The sequence below is a fragment of the Perca flavescens genome, chromosome 17, assembly GCF_004354835.1.
Source record: "Perca flavescens isolate YP-PL-M2 chromosome 17, PFLA_1.0, whole genome shotgun sequence".
Taxonomy (NCBI): Eukaryota; Metazoa; Chordata; class Actinopteri; order Perciformes; family Percidae; genus Perca; species Perca flavescens.
In genome coordinates, this window is record NC_041347.1 from 7,839,723 (window position 1) to 7,853,573 (window position 13,851).

A 13,851-nucleotide genomic window follows, 5' to 3' on the forward strand; every position below is an offset into this window, starting at 1 on the left:
AAACACTCTCCACTTCAGGAATCTATCACTCACTAACTCACAGTTTACATAGTTCATATCACATTCAGTGCGTACAGGTTTGCTTTGATAATAACCATTGTTTGGTCAGGCGTGTAAATGTACTATAATTTGTGCATACTGCTTTATAAGAGAATGATTGTATTCTTGTATTCTACGTCTTGGAACGCTGCACTTTCCTCTGACTGTCGACTACATTACATTACATTTTAAATTTTTTGTCCATTTACTTGAATTTCTTGAGTTAGTTGTAATTTACTTTTATTTGAAAAAAAACATTGAGACCGTCTTATCAACGTTTAAGGTCAGACAGGACGTCTGCAACCATTCTGCAACTTTTTGCATCTCTTTTGATAATGTGTCAGTAAACTCCAGCTCATTTTCCCCAAAAGTGAAGATCACTGTATCATCAGCGTACATGATTACGTCAACGTCCGAACACACTCTAGGGAGGTCATTTATATAGATGCTAAAAAGCAAGGGTCCCAAAATAGACCCTTGCGGCACTCCCATCGAGGTGGCTCTAAACATAGATTGGATGTTATTTACTTGTACACACTGATGTTGGTCGCTCAAATAAGATCTTATCCAATTTTGAGTGTGCTCAGAGAGACTATATTGATTTAATTTACTGTAAAGTATCTGGTGATTGACAGTATCAAAAGCAGTAGTGAAGTAGTGAAGCAGGCTTTCTGACATACACCATAATGATAGCTGTAGTTGCTTCGGCTCTTGCTAGAAACTGCGCATTTAGTGGTTAACTTCAAGTTTAACTCTGCACTGCATTTGGTGCATGTGTGCAGTGATGCTAAACCAATTATTTTATTTTTTTTGTAATAGTGGAAGGACGTCAAATATGCTGTGCAAAGTGCAATACCATGGAAAGAAAAAGTACATTAAACTTAATGGAGCCTCACATTCAGAATTTCTCAAAGAGGGTAAGTTATTGTTTGTGCTTCAGTGACAATGTGAATTTAAATTGTGCACAACATTTAACACTAGAATTGCCAACAGGTAATGTATACTTGCATCTGTTTTTTTTTTATTGTATGTAACTTTGTTTCAATACAAAGTCAAAATCAAGAGTCATATTTAAAAATAATGGCCAGCAGGTAAAATGTACCCCCATAGAGAATAGTAATTTTCGCTGTATTCATGAATGTTGAATCTTAGATGAATCCTATCCTATCAACTTTTCTCAGTTTGGTTATGCTGAGGTACTGTACATGTAAATATGTTCTGTCACGACTATGGGGAGAGGAGAGAAAAGTGCTGGAATTGACCAAAATGCTGAACAAACGTCAGCCTTGGTCCAAGTGACAGAAGCTTTGGTGAAAAGTTCAAGTTTGCAAATATTAATCTGTATAATACAGGAGTAAGTTTAAAAAAACAAAACAAAAAAACAGGATGTTCTGATGAGTGTTGTCAAATTCACCTGTAGCAGCAGTGAATTGTAAAGTTAGTCCTATTATATCAAATACCCCAAATATGTTGAAACCTCATTAAAGGCCATCTCCAGTCATAATCAATGTTTGATTCAATGTTCAGTTTTGTTCAAGGATCCATCAGTTTGTCAATGTTAACATATGAGCATTATCTTTATAAACGTAAAAAGAAAAAAGAAAAAAAAAAGTGAATGGACAAATTAGGAAACTCTCAAGCACAGAACAATTTTTAAATATGCCCAGTGCCCGTACGTTAACATTGACAAAATTATCGCTTCTTGAACAAAACTGAATATAAACGTCCACACGCTGCAGTTAGGTATATGGATGGTATGCAATGAACTGATCATAGGTGACGTGATTTCAGAGACAAACATTGATTATGACTGGAAATGGCCTTTAACTACTCTGGATAGCTACCACAAAGTGGCCATTGTATAGGGCATTGAGAGGGGCTTCTCAATGGATTATGTAATGTTTTCATCTTTTTCTTCAGGTAGACTACAGTCTACCTGTTAAAAAATTGTTAGTTAAGGTGGTAGGGGTTTGCGGGTTTGTTCATTACAAACACCATACAAACTATATATATATATATATATATATATATATATATATATATATATATCAACAGGCACGTGCAACCTAGCTAGCAGGTGAAGAACTCAAACAACAAATCACCAGCTAACTTACTTAAAATTTGCAAGAACTATAGACTAATACAATAACAGTCTTAAATAAACCCAAAACATCAGTCAGCATATTGATGACAGTTCTTCACAGGCCAAAGAGGTGGTGTTTTTTGTAGAACATTTTTCTTTATGTTGTAAATTTTGTATGTTTTGGCATAACATTTTTTGGTATGCTGAGCAAATTTTTTCTTATTCTTGTTGTCAAGCTTGTCAAGAGAGTTTTAGAACAAAAGCCTGGAGGGGAGAAGATACTTAAAGAATATGCAATGAGAGGAGAAGTGAAGGACCGGACACGCCGTGATCTCTGATATGGTGGAAAAGTATGGGTAAGTAAAATGCTTTATGGTGCATGATTGAAGAGTATATTCATAGTATTTGACTGTAGACATTTTGTGTATAAAAAAAAGATTATCAAATAGCAGGTGATAATTGATAAATGACAAGCACTGCCAATGAACTGCAGCCTTGTGCCATATTGGCAAGAAAAAATGTCATGACTTGTTTGCTCCATCGGTTTCCTGCTGAGAACCATGGAGTGCCTACTCCAGGTAGGGAATGAGTCCTTACCCCAAGTGAAGGAGTTCAAGTACCTTGGGGTTTTGTTCGCGAGTGAGGGGACAATGGAGCGGGGGATTGGTCGGAGAATCGGCGCAGCGGGTGCGGTATTACATTCAATTTATCGCACCGTTGTGATGAAAAGAGAGCTGAGCCAGAAGGCAAAGCTCTCGATCTACCGGTCAGTTTTCGTTCCTTCCCTCACCTATGGTCATGAAGGCTGGGTCATGACCGAAAGAACGAGATCCAGGGTACAAGCGGCCGAAATGGTTTTCCTCAGGAGGGTGGCTGGCGTCTCCCTTAGAGATAGGGTGAGAAGCTCAGTCATCCGTGAGGAGCTCGGAGTAGAGCCGCTGCTCCTTTGCGTCGAAAGGAGCCAGTTGAGGTGGTTCGGGCATCTGGTAAGGATGCCCCCTGGGCGCCTCCCTAGGGAGGTGTTCCAGGCACGTCCAGCTGGGAGGAGGCCTCGGGGAAGACCCAGGACTAGGTGGAGGGATTATATCTCCAACCTGGCCTGGGAACGCCTCGGGATCCCCCTGTCGGAGCTGGTTAATGTTGCTCGGGAAAGGGAAGTTTGGGGTCTCCTGCTGGAGCTGCTCCCCCCGCGACCCGATACCGGCTAAGCGGACGAAGATGGATGGATGGATGGACTTGTTTGCGGTCACCATTGTAAATTGCCATACTGATTATTTTATTTTTTCATGTCAATGCAACCTATCATTTTCCACAGACGCGCTCCACCAAAGGACAAAAGAACACAGTATGCATTGGGGATTGTAACACTGTTTCCTCCTCTAAAAGATCCCTACTCCAAAAAAGGCTATGTGAGTATATCAAGTGTGGTTAATGTTTCCCAAATTTTCACGTTAGTTATCAAGACTTTTGCAGTTTCTTAGGAGTAATGTAGGAAGCCTTCTTTATTACCAACATTGCTAGGTGTACAAGCAGCAAGTGCCCAATTAATGTTATTGATGGTAAATCTTAACACTACTTCCTACAGGTATCTGTATTGAATCATGCTGAAATTTCTTTTTTTATTTCCAACTTTATTGTTTTTAGGAACATTTCTTTGATGCAGATAGCAATGAGGGCTACATTGCCTGGAAGCTTAAAAACACACAGAGGGACCTCAGCAGTGGCAGTAGCAGTGGATTTAGGAGAAAGAGCTCTCACACCTTAGACAGCAGTGGACCAGAGTTGGAGAGAGAAGTGTCTAAAGAGCACCAGGTGGAGGGAGACCAATGTTACGAGGCAATATCTCTACTGAAACACAGCACAGACAAAGAACAGATCTTCATGAAAATGAGAGCAGCTTTCAACCACAGACAAAAGCTGGTCCACGATCTTGAGCGATGCAGAACAGCACTCGCAGTGTTCCCAAGGTTCCTTGACACAAAAGGCCAGGTAAATTCACATTAATTATGTTTAGGTCATGCTGAGATTTTGTTTGGAGCTGAGACTTCTTCAAAACTCCTTGAGAAATGGGGAATACTCCTGAAGGCAAAAGTAATAGAGCAAGCCAAAAACCTCAGCAAGATGCCCCTTCTTGACTACCTCATTCAGTCTGTAGAGGAGAACCCTGATGATGATGAAGAAGTGCCAGGTAACTGATATCAAATAACCTGTTTGTATTTGGCCACCTTTTTAGATGCTGACTATTTATTGACAAGAACTTATAGAACCTTTAATGTTGTGTCATGGGATTTCGTCAGGTGTATTTCATGCTCAAAGCATGTGCTCTCCCTTTTTAGGTTGGGATAGTGACATGGCCTCACTTCTCCTGCTGGTCTACCTCCTGCCACCACCTCCAAGTGGAAAGAAGGGAGCTGTCAAAATCAGTATCCGGGAAGCTGTGGATCGTGTAGTGAAGTTTCATAAGGTAAGTGTGTCCTTTTTTTTTTTTTTTTTTTTTAACCATCCAATATGCAGTAATATAACACAACAAAACAGACGGATGTTTTGGCTAATTATTGTACCTTTCACTTGATACAAGGGAAGGTAGCGATGCGGTAGCATGACTCTTCAACATGCATACTGGATAGAACAATCCTCAGTTAGGAAATATCTGAATCTAAAAAGTGGTGTCCCACAAATACCAGAATAAATTGCAAGTGATATGTAAACACAACAGTTTGCAACAACTTCTTATAGGATAGAGTTAAGTTGAAGTTCCTTGTTTAATTTTTCAGAATTAATGGTACGGAGGTAATTATTTTTGCAATGCACCAGTTTCTTTTCAGTGTCCTCTCCAGGTCGGGGCCTTGTGAAAATAAAATCAATAAAAATGTTATGTGTAGTAATACTCCTTGTCATCTTACAGTCATGTCGAACACTCTGGTCCAGACCAGCGGAGGCAGCCCTACATCCTGGCAGTTGGGACGTCAAGAAACAGCATCCATAAATACTACATTGCGATGGATAATGTGCTCCTTCCCTGCAAGGCCAGGTCTTCCCTCTCAGCCTCACATTATGTGTTTGGTGTCTCCTATGATCAGGCCTTGAACACTATGTTGACATTTGTGCAGACCACCATCTACAACATTGACATTAGGCTCTCTCACGAAACTCACAGAGTCAAGGACCTCAGGGCAAAGCTCCTCAACTGAACTTGTGATGTTTAGATGCTTTGTGTGCAAATCCCCTTTTCCCAGCATTCAGCAGTTGGTCCGCCATCTCAAACTTCCCCATGCCTTTTTTTCCTGGTAAGCAGTTTCAGTTGGTGTATGACCAGAATGGATGTTGTCAGATTTTGCACTTTTTCAGGCTTCAGAAAACATCTTCACTGCAAGCATAATGCTAAAAAGTCTAGATCCAGCTGATAATGAACCAGTTACTCCTTCAGTTGTTGTACATGATCAGCGAACAGTGTCAACTTTAATTTCAGAGCAACCAGTGAATTCTCATTTCTGTGATGGGAACTATTTTAAAGACCCCCCTTTTCTCTAAAAAAAACCAAACTCTTTCTTGTCAGAAACATTAAAGTATTGTAGATCATTGAGTAAACACATTTGCTTCACTCCAAATGTCGATGCCAGGGTAGGATCTGCCATGAGGTCATTGCAATGCTGAGCATGGAGTGCTTTATTGCGGAATGTTATTCTTGGATCATCATCACTGAAAACTGTCTGCGAGGTCTGTTTGTCTACCAGGCAAAAATGGCAAAAATAATTTGCATTGAATGATTCAACATACCCACGTAGTGTGTGCAATCCCAAATTGTCCCCAGTTACTTGAGCAATTGTGCCACAAACTGGTTCATCAGAGAAAGGAACTTCCACTCCTGTGCACTCAAGGACTTTCAGATCATCATCAAGAGGCTCCAAGATGGTATTAAATCCATACTTCTTTACATCCGCAGTGTAAAAAAGTGCCAGAAGATGAATATTCATAAGAGCTGAGTTTCTTTGGAGACAGATTTCGTAAAACAAAGTATATACTTCCAATCTTATGGATACCATGCTTGGATCCAAGTGTGTTTGCCATTTCAAAATCGTCGTAGAATATTTTTTTAAGAGTAAAGGGGGTGATCTTTAAAATAGTTCCCATCACTTGTTTTGGGACAGAATAGTGCCCAGGCCTTCTGGTTTGCTCAAACATACAGGATTTGCTAGTATTTAGCCTGATAAGAAACATTGTTTCACATAATAGAGACTATTTTCTTCTAGCAGAGGACTTTGAGACACTTTGTTTTGCAGAACATTTTCATTCTTTTCATGTGAGACAGGGAAATGACAAATGTTTCAGTGCTAAAAGTTGATGAGTTGTGCTTGTTTAAGCTATTTGATCTGCAGACAACTTATGGTTTTGACAGAGATGACCAGTATGTGGTGCCTGTGCATGTGATGCTGTAAGAAACTTGCTTGATTGGTTGCCAGGGACACCTTTAATTTATTTTTTTTATTTTTTTTAACGAGAAAAATGCTTACCCTTCTCAAAACTTCACATTCAAGTTGTTAGTTACGTTGTCTAAATGTAAAACTAAATATGACTCTTGATATAGAATAATCAGATTAACTGCACTGTAACAACAGCAAAAATAAAAATGTTTTCAAGAATCTAATGTGTAGACTGTTCATTCCTGAAGTAATGATAATTCACCTCAAAGGTGTTGGGTGTACACCAGTCGGAGTACATTCTCACTCTAGAAGTATTAAATAATTAGCTCTGCAAAGTGCTACAAAGCACTGACTTGGAGTACATCTTTTTACTGGCACTGAAAGAGTACCCAAAACTACCACTAATAGAGTACATTTGCACTCACAAAGTGTTCAAATGTAACTCTTAATTTGGAGTATATATTCAGTGAACACTGAACTCTTGGACCTATATATATATATATATATACACCAAAATGGGTGTTAAATGTACACCTATAGAGTACAATGTACACTGTGATTTTTGCTGTGAAAAAGGACAGTTCAATTAAACTCAATGTGCAGAGACAGGATACAATTTGGGATGTCACGCCATCGTTTTTAACATCTTTGCATTGGTGAAATCCAATTTATTATATTATTCTTAGTAGAGAGCCTATGCCTATGATATGACCAATCTCCGCTGCTGTTGCCAATTGCGCTGCTGCGAAGGCCGATGCGTGTCTGGCCTTGTCACATTAGAGATTCATGGAGGAGAAAGAGCTACACATGCCACCAAATTCCTACAAATCATCGACAGCTTCCCTTTACCTGGCACTCTGCCATTTCTCCTCTAATCTTCCAGCTATAACTTGTGTCACTCAGGGCTGACCTTCGGACTGCCCCACGCACCCACACACACACACAGACACACAAACATACACACACAGACACACAAACATACACACACACACACACACACACACACACACACACACACACACTTGTTACGAAGACTTTGCACATTCACACAATCACATTGTTTGTCGAGCTACATAGTCTTACATTAAGATGGCGATTCCCATAACCATATTAACTCACTGGCAGGGACCAGGCCCCCCAGGAAGGGTGCCAGGCTTTAAGCAAATTTAACATAATGTTCAAATGGTGGAATTACAACTAACCCGTCACGTGATGTCCTCTGGCTCAAAAATACTTTTTCCCAAAGACTTATTTGGTGAAAGAGACATCTGTAAATCGTCCAGTAATTCTTTTTTGGATCGTCACAACCCCCATGAAATGATGTGGGTGTTGTAAGGTCAAGTAAAAGTCTAAATCACCATTTTAAAAACAAACTAAAGTAAAAGTAGAGATGATTCTGGTTAATTATACATTAACAGAATTTCTGTCAATTTATCATAATCACATTTGATCTTCATAGACTAAATATGCTTTTAAAGTGCTCATATTATGCTCAAAGGGACTTACCATCTCCAACAGAAAACACTGTTCACAAACTGCTCCAAACAGCTCTATTGTAGTCCAGCCTTTACTTCAGAGACCAACGTGGTCACTTTGTAACACACGTTATAATGCTCACCTAGCTGCTAGCGTAGCACGCCCTCATACTCTGCTTCTGACTGGCTAGTAGTCCTTACCTAGGTACTGTCAGGGCACGCCCTCATACTCTCCTTCTGACTGGCTAATAGTCCTTACCTAGCTACTGTAAGGGCACGCCCTCATACTCTGCTTCTGACTGGCTAGTAGTCCTTACCTAGGTACTGTCAGGGCACGCCCTCATACTCTGCTTCTGACTGGCTAGCAGTACTTACTGCACATATGTGACTCCCAACAAAGATGGTACAGATGTGAGACTCTGTAGCTAAAACAGAGAGCTCAACACACAGGGTGAAAAGAGGAGCTGCAGCAATGTGCAGGACAACAAAAATATGGTGTTTTCTGAAAATTAAACCACATACACCTATTCTGGTACAACCTCTAAATACAATTATGAACCTGAAAATGAGCATAATATGAGTACTTTAATGTCTTTAAATGTGTATAATACAATTTTTCTAATAAAATAGTTTCTGCCACTAGGGGGTCTCCATAGGGGTCTCACAATCGAAACGCACACACTTTTTGATGACATCTTGAAGTTGCATGGGATAATGGGAGTTGTTGTCTTCATTCATCAGCAAATGTATCTGTTCACAGACGAGTTAAAGTATTCAAGTTTTATTCACGTTACGTTTGTCTCTTTCCAGAAATCATGACCCATTTACTTAAGATAATCCACAGACCTGGTTGTGAGCAGGTTCATGTAGGAACTATTTTCTTTTTACCAAACTACACATGCCAACCGTATCATTGCACAGAATGAAGCACACTCATACAAGAGAGGGTAGTCCTCCTCGGCTGAGGTGTAACGTTAGCTAAACCGTACTGCTAGCTCACTTAAGATAACTAACACTCCAGCTCAGCCGAGGATGCCATTTATGTTTAAATCTTGCGCTGTCATGAGCGTCTTGTTCATGAGTAACCTGCGCTTCCTTCTGCGTTGTGATACAGTTGGCATGTGTAGTTCTGTAGAAAGAAAATAGTTTCTACATGATGATACTGCTTACAGCCAGAGGTCTGTGAATTATCTTGAGTCAAACACAAGTCATGATTTCTGGAAAGAGACAATGCTGTTGAGTTTTTCAAATTTATTTTTTTGGCTCTTTGAGCACCACAATCTGAGTGCCATCTACTTCCATTATATTAGTGAAAGGGCAGGCATCTCTATGGCCGATATCTCCAACACTGGGCAACACACACCAAAACAATCTAGATTGATGATAGCACTACAGGTAAAAGGACAAATATGTATTTTTACATTTGTGGATTAACTGTCCCTTCATGGTTAAGGGTTGGTTAGGTTTAGGCACTAATACAACATGGTTAGGCTTAGGGAAAGATCATGGTTTGGGTTAAAATCACTACTTTGTTGAGGTTAGAGGACCTTCATTGTCATGGTTACAGTAGTCTATATCGACGACGTTCCACTTCCGGGATTGCTCCGGTGCCGCCGGAAATTCTGCCGGATGTCACTCTCTTCAGCCAGATGTCCCACACCTTCCTCTTTCTTTGTGTTGGCGTTCTAACCTCCGGCTGATTTGTGAGGACTATGGTTAACTGCTCCTCAGATCTCTGCAGGGTAAATCCAGACAGCTAGCTAGACTATCTGTCCAATCGGAGTTTTCTGTTGCACGACTAAAACTACTTTTGAAAGTACACGTTCCACCAAAACAAGTTCCTTCCTGAGACTGTTTAGCAGAGACACCGTGGCTCCATCTGGCGCTTAGCACTGCCCAAGATGATTGTGATTGGTTTAAAGAAATGCCAATAAACCAGGGCATGTTTTTCTCCCATCCAGGAATGCTGTGTGGACTACCCAGACCTTCCTCCTCAGCGCGGTGGAGGAAGGTCTGGCAATGGTTAAAGAAATAACCACCTGGTTAGGGTTAGAGTACAACCGTGTTCTTTGACCAAATTTTGATTCACGTTTGCAGAAAATGAACAGCAGTCTACCGCGTTCACGTCCAACGTTTTGTTGACCCATCCATCCACTCTGACCTCATGTGGAATGTAATAAAGTCATCAGACTTCCTCCTTTGCTCCTGACAGATAAGAATCATAATTTCTACGGCCACAAGAGGGCTTTGTCACTTGGCTGTAAATATATGTTATTTTGGGGCATTGGCTTAAATGACTGATGCTCTCCTTTCTCTTGAAAGATAAGTCTCCACAGGCAGATGACACGATTGTCCACGGCCTCCAACACACTTTCCATTGCAAATGAACCTCTCTCCAGTTCACTTACAGCCTTTTTTACTGCAGATCCAATCCAACAATGAAGCTATTGTATATCTACAGTGGAAGATAAAATGTCCTAAAATCAGAAACACATGCTGTATTTTACTTCTTAACTTTGGCCATTTTGTCACCAGTTGATTTACTCTGAAAACAGTCATTATTTGGCTATTTTATCATTATCATCTCCCCTGGAACACACTACCTCAAATCACCAAATGCTATATTAATTTTACTTTGGATCCTCTCACATTGGCAGTTATTATTCTTATTATGCCCAGTTTCCAAACAGGCACCCTTTGCCAATGAACACTGTTTTACTCTCTCTGTTTTACAATAGCAAGGTTATTTCCTACACTGCAGTATGCCAAATCAAAACAGAAATAACCTTAGAGCCAAAGACTAGATTGGTGGGATGAAGTTTCCAGCAGAATCTTTTCCATGTTTTTAAAGCACATGGGTTTACACTAATCCAGCCCACCTAACGTTATCCTGTTGGGATTGAATTAATTGAATCTTATCTTGATTCTGTTGGAAGTGCTATAGACACAAACACAACCCTTCTCTTGTTCTAAAAATGACATAAGCACCCACGGTGACACAGGTGTCACTCACTCTTTAAATGTTCTGAAAAGTTCCTCATTCCACTTGATTCTTGATTCAAAATCATGAAGTCCCTAAGTGACACTGAGAGAACATCCTGGTTGCTGTCATGTGACACTTTGTCAATTTGTGTTTCCATGATACCATTTCCAAGATGGCTGTGTGCCTGGTCAACACAAATGACAGAACAAGCTAATTTTAAAAAAAGGAGACTTTTAACGATTGAAATGCTTACATAACATGTCCTATATTTTCTCTGCTCTTCAGCAGATTGAACCCAGTTAAAGTCATAGGATACCTGCTGTAGTACACAAGGCGACACAGTCTTTCACTCAGTCCTGTACTGCCCACTGCTGGGGAAAATGAAATATAGCAACAATGAAGGAGGTAACAACCAGTACTACATATGTAACAGAAATTATCCTTATCATGTCCACTCACAGTGTTAATCATCTTAAAGTATCTACTACACTCAGCTGTACATCCCTGTTAAGCCCAACAGCCTATTTGCACAGTCATGTATGATTACCTATCTATGTGATGTAAGAAACTGGATGTCTACAGATTTCCTTTAATTTTATCTTTAGTAAAATAGAAATCCACATCATTGGGTTTAAAATTAAAGCCAGTATTGTTTATTTTGCCTATTTTTTTCCTTTAAGATTAATTTGCATGTTTAAATGTTGAAGGGTCATCAGCACAGAACATGTGACTGGCAGTGCCTCACACAGGACTGTCTATGGTAACATATTCTATTCAGTCAGTAGATCATTTACAAAAAAGTCCTCACATTTGTGAAGTTGCTTTTAAATGTTTTTAGTAATGTTTCTCATCTCATCCTCTTATCTTGCAGAGGTCTGTTCCACAGTCACAGTCTATTTGTTTACTTTTTTATCTTATGTGACAGGAATTTTAAAAACACATTTTTCTTCAATTACCTACGCCATAGGTCTATTTGATTTTCATCAGTCATGTGTGATGTGTGTGTGTGTGTGTGTGTGTGTGTGTGTGTTTGTGTGTGTGTGTGTGTGGATACCCGACCCAAGCCCGACGGGACCCGACGGGTACACAGTGTGTGTGGTGTCCAAAATAAACTCCAGACTGAAAGCCAAGTTCAGTCATTGTCTCACCAGAAACGGGATTTTAACCCCAACGTTATTCATTTTATAACGTGGGTCCTGGAGGTAACCAGTCTCCCCTGGTTTTCTGACCACGGTCGGAAACAAAGCGATCAGGAAAGGTTAACACATTGAACATTTGAAATGAAACAGCGTATTAATGTGCGCTTGTTGCCCCGTGTGTGGCGATGCCTCATCTGTTGACATTTCCGAATGCCTTCCTACAGTTGCTTAATAAAAGCTTTCCACACAAACAAACGTACATGTGTCATTAGTATGAGAAAGAGATTTTAAAGGTGGCTCGTGTCGGGCTCGGACATAAATATCTTAATGCCTGTCGGGCTCAGGTCGGGTTCAGTTACTATTCTGTCGGACGCGGGTCTGGGCTCGGACAGAAAAATCCAGCCTGATCCGCACTCTAGTGTGTGTGTGTGTGTGTGTGTGTGTGTGTGTGTGTGTGTGTGTGTGTGTGTGTGTGTGTGTGTGTGTGTGTGTGTGTGTGTGTGTGTGTGTCATCGTGGTGTAATCAAATGTGGTTCTGGAGACACCTACTGTAGCAGGAACTACCACAGAGGTAGTTATGAGTACCTGGTAGGTGTTTGTCTGTCTGTCTGTTTGTCTGTTTGTATGTCTGTCTGTCTGTTCGTCCGTCTGTCTGTCTGTCTGTATTTCTGTCTGTCTGATCGTATGTCTGTCTGTCTGTCTGTCTGTCTGTCTGTTCATCCGTCTGTTTGTCTGTTTATTTGTCCGATTTTTCACAGCAATAGCATCACAACCATTCAAGATGCAGTCAAAACACTTTGGAAATGGGTGTGGTACAAATACGTGTTTTTTTTTCGTGAGTTTGTTTCCACAGTCAAGAAGGAACTTTGAACCTTTACTACAGGATAGAATTTTCCATTTGAGGACACGGAGCCTGTCAGCGCTGGCGTTCTGCTACCCTTTAAATGCTACCTGCAATTTCTGATAACTTGCTAAACTTTCACGTCCACCTTTCATGTGGGAGTCATTATTACAACTTGTCTTAGTCCATTAATATTGTCAGCCTGCCATCCAGTGCTTTCTACTTGGGATGTAACAAATAAAATCAAACAGAATATGGCATGGAACTGTAGGGATTCTATTCTTTTTCTGGAGCAAATTTCAACATGGGAAGGAAAACATGTTACTAAGGTGGTCAAGATCATAAGATCATAACCATAACCCAAACTTTTTAAATTTGAGCATGATAAACATAAGTAATTTAGTCTAATTCATGCTGCAATGCTTTACTGTTCAACTGAAAAGAGTTGAGAAGAATCTTAAAAACAACAAAAAACATGTCACAGCTTCACCTTCCTCCCAGGAACTGTTTCTTTCCCAGGAAATTATTCTGATTTAGGAAAGCTACTCTCAGTTTCTACTGCTATGGCGATGATACACAGCTTTATATCAGCATCAAACCATCTACTCAGCTCCCCCTCTCCCTGGTCAACTGTCTGCATGACATCAAAGCCTGGATGCCAACCAACCTACTCAAACTGAACAGCAATAAAACAGAGCTCTTGGTTGTGGCCCCCAAGGTGCTGCTCCAGAAGGTTGGAGATCTCATCGTGGATGTTGACGGGTGCACCATCTGCCCATGCTCTGAGATCCGCCTCCTCGGTGTAATCCTGGACTCCATCCTTTCTTTCCATACTCACATCAAATCCATCACCAAATCAGCCTTTTTTCA